The sequence below is a fragment of the Ailuropoda melanoleuca genome, chromosome 16 (genome assembly GCF_002007445.2).
Source record: "Ailuropoda melanoleuca isolate Jingjing chromosome 16, ASM200744v2, whole genome shotgun sequence".
NCBI lineage: Eukaryota > Metazoa > Chordata > Mammalia > Carnivora > Ursidae > Ailuropoda > Ailuropoda melanoleuca.
In genome coordinates, this window is record NC_048233.1 from 31,905,247 (window position 1) to 31,911,710 (window position 6,464).

The following is a 6,464-nucleotide window of genomic DNA, read 5'->3' on the forward strand; positions in this document are numbered from 1 at the left end:
CGGAATCTGGGGATGTACTGTATGGTGATTAACACAATATAATAAAATAAAATTAAAAAAAAATAAAGAAAAAAAATAAAAGATACCATTTTAAAAATGAAAACACACAGAAAGGAATAAATATTCATAAATCATATATTCGGCAAATGACTTATTTCCAAAATACATAAATAATTTTTGTAATTCAGTAAGAGAAATGACCCAAATTAAAAAATGATCAAAAGATTTGAATGGATATTTTACCAGAGAAGATTTATGGATAAGCACATGGACAGATGCTTACCACAATTAATCATCAGGGAAATGCAAATTAAAACCACAATGGGATATCACTTCATATCCACCATGATAATCACCATCATAAAGAAAGACAATAACAAGTATTGGTGAGGATACAGAGAACCTGGAAGCTTCATGCATGGCTGGTAGACATGTAAAATGGTGCAGTCTCTTCAGAAAACCGTTTTTGGCAGTTTCTTTAAAAAGTTAAATACAGATTTACCATATGACCCAGCAGTTCTACTGCTAGTTGCTCATCCAACCAAAATGAAAACATACGTCCACACACAAGCTTCCATGTAAATGATCATAGAAGCATGTTCATGATAGTCAGAATGTGGAAACAACCAAGTATTTATCAACCAGGGTGTGGGTAAACCAAATGCGGTAAATCCATACAATGGAATACTATTCAGCAATAAAAAAGAGATGTTATAGCACAGATGACCCTCAAAACTTTATGTAGGTGAAAGTAGCCAAATGCAAAGATCACGTATTGTTTGATTCCACTTACATGAGAAAGTAAATCCATAGAAATAGAAAATAGATTCATGGTTGCATGGGGTGTATGATAGGAAATGTGGTAATTGAATAATGGCATCCCAAGATGTCCATGTCTCAATACTCAATCTGTGAATGTGTTACCTTACATGGCAAAAGGAATTTTGCATAGGTCAGTAAATTAATAACCTTGAGATGGGGAGATTATTCTGGATTATCTGGATGGGCCCAATGTAATCACAAGAGTATCTAGAAAAGGAAGCAGGAATGTCCGGTTAGAGAGATTTGAAGATGTTGTGTTTCTGGATTTGAAAATGGAGAAAGGTCAATAGCAAGGGAATGTTGACAGTCTCTAGAAAATAGAGAAATGAAAGAGATGGGATTATCCCTGTAAGAAACCACTAGCCAGGGAACAGATTCTCCCTTCGAGCTTCCAGAAGGGATGCAACATTTTCAACATCTTGATTTTAGTCCTGTAAGACCCATTGTGGACTTCTGAACTCTAGATCTATAAGTTAATAAATTTGTGTTTCTTTAAACCCCTAAATTTATGGTTATAGTAATTGTTAGTATAGTTAGCATAGTAATTGTTAGTATAGTATAGTAATTGTTATAGTAATAATAGAAAATAGGGCTCGAGACTCTAGGGGAAAACCTGTTTCTTTAAATTTTCCTGATTCTAGAGGCTGCCTACATTTTTTGTCTCATGATCCCGTCTCACCGACTTCTGCTTCTGTGCACACAACCCCTTCTCTGATTCTGCTCCCTCTTTAATCTATAAAAACCCTTGCTATTATATAAGGAACACCCAGATAATATATGATAATTTTCCCATCTCAAGATTCTTAGATTTATTACATTTGTAAGTCTCTTTTGCCATGTAAGATAATATATTTGTAGGTCCCAAGATGCAGATATCTTTGAAGGTCATTACTCTGCCTAACACACATAATAAAGATGTTACAAATCGTATGCTTGGTTCCCATTTAAGATTTTCAAATGTTCTGTAGGTCAAATTAAAAATCCTAAGAAAAATATTTAAAAAATGAAAAACTCTTATAGATCTAAAAAAAGTTAAGCTTACGAATACATCAAATCAAACATTGCAATGATTTCAATTCTGTTTACAAAATAAATAAAGTTCTTTAAGCCTTTCTGCTTAAAATCATTAAATTAATAAAAGTTCAAAATGTTCATATTGTCAGTTTTATTTATTTCATCATTTCTAATCTTAAAAATAAATCTTCCCAGGGTTGAAAAGATAGCCAACCAACTTGGTTGAACATTTTTTCAGTCTCAGGAAGACTAAAGTTATTGATACAATTGCTTATCCATCTGAGAATAAAGGTAAGTATATATGAATGGGGGCTGTTATATACAGGAGTTAATGAGCCTTTTTTTTTATGGTTCTTTGATATGAAGGTTTATGTTCCTAGGCTTTAGATATACTACTTTGCAAATATGTGTCCACCGTGTTCCAGTGGCCATTTGCCTACTTCTCCCATATATCAACTATTGTTTCCACTTAATATTATTCAATTTATCTAGTAACTGTTTGATTGAAGCCTGCATTATTTTTTTCTTGCCATTTAGCTCACTACAACTCTAAAGTCATTCTAATGGCATCTCTTTTGAATGCTTTCCTGTCCCTTTTTTGTTCCTCCTATTATAGCAAAAATCTGCATGCTAGTGGCAGCTTGGTGGTTGTGGTTGTGTTGAAGCTTTGCAAATAATAACTTCTCTAAACTAGTTTATACCTGTCCTTACTTTGTGAACACAGTCTATCAAACTGAATATAACCTTTTTTAATTGATAATATGTTATCGTATTTAAAAGCTGTTCTGTGTTATTGATATTGATAAGTTATTCTGGCCTAAACTTCATAGGATGTGTGCCAAAATGTTTTTTTTTTAAATCCATGATCTCTACTGGATTATTATTTTTTTTATATACATTTATTTTAGAGATAAAGAGAGAGCACAGTGGGGGAGGGAAAGAGGGAGGGAGAGAGAGAGAATCTCAAGCAGACTCCATGCTGAGCAAGGAGCCCAACATGGGGCTCAATCCCACAACTCTGACATCACGATCTGAGCCAAAACCAAGAGTCGGACACTCAACCAGCTTAGCTAGTAGAGGTGCCAGTCTACTAGATTCTTTTTATTAAAAGGAATAGAAAATATGCTTGAGAAGTATGACAGTCTTTTCAGCAAGATTAATTGCTATATTAAACACTGAGGGTTTCTGTGGTTATATTGTATATGTACACTGTATACACATATGTACAATGTATTGTATCACATATATACATGTCATATATATGTTGTGTGTGTGTGCGTGTGTCTGTGTATAATAACATTACCAGTTCTATTTGTTTTATCACATCTAATGAGTTTTTTGCAACTTGTAAACAAACAAACAAAAAAACGCCCCAGATTTTCTACTTCATTAGAGAACCAATAACACCTCCTTATAAGTTTCAACAGCTCATTTTCTATTCAACTTAAGGAGAGACCTTAATAGCATGTACAGATTCCTGATAACAGCCTCAATTAGGGGTATATTCTTCTCATGTAAAAAGGAGTCCAGAAGTCAGTAGTCCATGGTTGGTGTGCTGACTGAAAGACCCTAAGATCTCTTTAGCTTCCTGTTTTCCCATCCTTAACACGAGGCTCATCCTCATTATCACGAGTGTCCATGGCCATACAAAGGCATGTATTAGAGTCATTAACTAGCCTTGTATAAGAATTGTTAATGGCAGAAGAAAGTGACTACAATATCATCTTGGGGGCGCCTGGGTGGCACAGCGGCTAAGCGTCTGCCTTCGGCTCAGGGCGTGATCCCGGAGTTATGGGATCGAGCCCCACATTCAGGCCTGCTGTGAGCCTGCTTCTTCCTCTCCCACTCCCCCTGCTTGTGTTCCCTCTCTTGCTGGCTGTCTCTATCTCTGTCAAATAAATAAAAAAAAAATCTTTAAAAAAAATATATCATCTTGGTCCCTTTGGTTTGCTGTAACAAAATAATATCAACTGGCTAGTTTATAAACAATGGAAATGTATTCCTCACAGTAGTGGGGCTGGAAAAGTCGGAGATCAAGGTGTCTGCGGGTTCAGTGTCTGGTAAGAGTCTACTGCAGCATAAATGGCTCACATGGAGTAGGCACAAGCTTGCTTTCTGGGGTGTCTTTTATAAGAGAACTAATCCCAATCACAAGGGGTCCACCCTTATGACCTAATCCCTTCCTAAAGGCCCCATTTCCTAATACCATCACAGTGGGGGTTAAGATTTCAACATATGAATTTTGGGGAACATAAACATTCAGACTGCAGCAAACATATTAACTAAAAAAGCAATAACTGAGAAGTATATATACTTTACACTCTTTAAAATAAAAGTATTTTAAGAGTCTGTACATGTTTGTACAAAGCACTAACAGATTATATATCAAGAACTACTAATGATTATCTGTATAAGCTGAACTATAGATGTATTTATTTTCCCACATCTCTATTTTCTATAACACTGCATTATTTTCATAATGAAGATATAAAATAGAAAGCATTTTAAAGAGGAAATTTCACTTTTCCCAAAACCTTAACAAAATATACTTCTATTTATATAACCTTGGCCTGAATGGGATTATCTGGTCTTGCCTGACTGCCCCAAGAAACACAAAGAGGTAATTATTTCTGCCCTAAATAAAGTTGGGGTTTTGATAGTAAATAAGAAGCAAAGGGAGAATGTGTACTGGGTAGGAAAATGGCAGTGTCTACCACAGATGCAATGTATGCTATCTTTGTATTTAATGACTACTCAGCTGTAGGATGCCTAAAAGATTAATTTGTAAATCAGTATATATACCTAGTGGTTACATGTTAGTTTGTGCATAAACAAGATCAGAGAGTCATGATGCAACAGAAAAAGCATGATTGAATTCAGCCCTGGATTCTAATCACATCCCTACACATTTTTTTATACTGAAAAGAGTAGAAATAATCCCTTTTTTTTGGTGATGCTTTAAAACAATAAAGCTGTGAAGTGTGATTTATGTAAAGAGAGAAAATCAAGGTTTGAATTTGCCAATAACGTCATATGTTTTAGCCATACACAGAGAGCTGATTCTAATTCTCACTATATTGCATTAGGCATATTTGAGTTCCAGAGGTGGGAAACTCACACTTCTTACAGAATTAATTCTATTTCTAGATATCTATCAGAAAGTTCTTTCCTTTATTGACTCATATCTGTCTTCTATTTTAGAGCCAGGTTCTTAAAAAGTTAAAAACATCTCTTAGAATTTATGGATCCTGGGTGGCTCAGTCAGTTAAGCATCGACCTTCCACTCAGGTCATGAACACAGAGTCCTGAGATCGAGACTCACATCAGGCTCCCTCTACAGCGGAGAGCCTGCTCTCCCTCTCCCTCTGCCACTCTCCCTGCTTGTGCTCACTCTCTCTCTCTCTCTCTGTCAAATAAATAAATTAAATATTTTTAGAAAAAGAACACATCTTGGAATTAAAATACACTGTATGATAGATGCTTTTCTAGCCATAGTTTTGGATGTGGAGTTATTTTTGTTAATATAATTTTTGTTTGTTTTAAAGGCAAATATTTCTTCATATGTTTTCCTTTGCAGTAATATTTCTTCAACATTTGTTGCCAGTGTGCTTCCAGCAAATAACTGCCTTTATAAATTAACTTTGATATTACCTAATTAATGGATATGAATGTGTCCAGTTTTTCCATTTCCTTTCAGAGCAAGCACATCTGGTACTCAGAGGCATTGCTGCAATCTCACACAAAGAGGGTTAGTTGATGAGGCTTCTTGAATATCCCAAGTGCCAGTGAAAGCAACTTGGCTTCCTCTGAATACTCTATTTCATGCCCCAAATACTGTGTGAGTGTCTAAAATTGCACATGGCTTTCTGATAGTTTTTTGCTTCCCTGATACCCAGGCCAATATCAAAGGCATTCCTCTATCTTTTTGGTGCATTAACTGGATCCCAGGGTATCTTCCAAGCCTGACGTTTTCATGGGATTGAAAGTCAATAGGCCCATCTGCCCCACCGGAAATAGCTTTGTCATCTGGCTTTAAGAAATTGGGTCATGTCTTACTAGTTTAAAGTGAATTGGTAGTAAATCTTTCTTATGTTGCAGCACAAAACACAATCATGAAAAGACTGCCTTTGTAAGGTAGAGAGACACATCTTTGGATTGATCCTTGGCTCATTTTACCTACATATGCCGACCAGGAAGTTGCCAGTCTAACAGCATTTATGGAATGTCTATTATATGCCAGATGTTTTGTATTCATTATCTTTAATACTCACAAGAACCACATGTAAGTTTTCTTTCCCCACTTAACGGAGGTACTCCTAGGCTTAGAGAGATTAATTGAGATGCCCAAGAATGTGCAGTCCAGCAGAAGTGTGTCTTGGTTCTGAACCTGTGTGGGTTCCATGGCCACACACACCTGCTTTCCATGACCTAACATCAGATTGCTATGTCATTCTTCAGTTACTATGCCATTCACTTGCACTGTGGTCAAGGAAGTGAGTGGGTTTTTTAAATTTGCATTTATTATTTGTATGGTTTTTTTCCTGAAATAATAAACAAGCTTTGAATTTGAACAAAACAAAACAGTACTTGCACTCTAACATTTCCCAAAGCCAGAAAAGAAGAGAGTC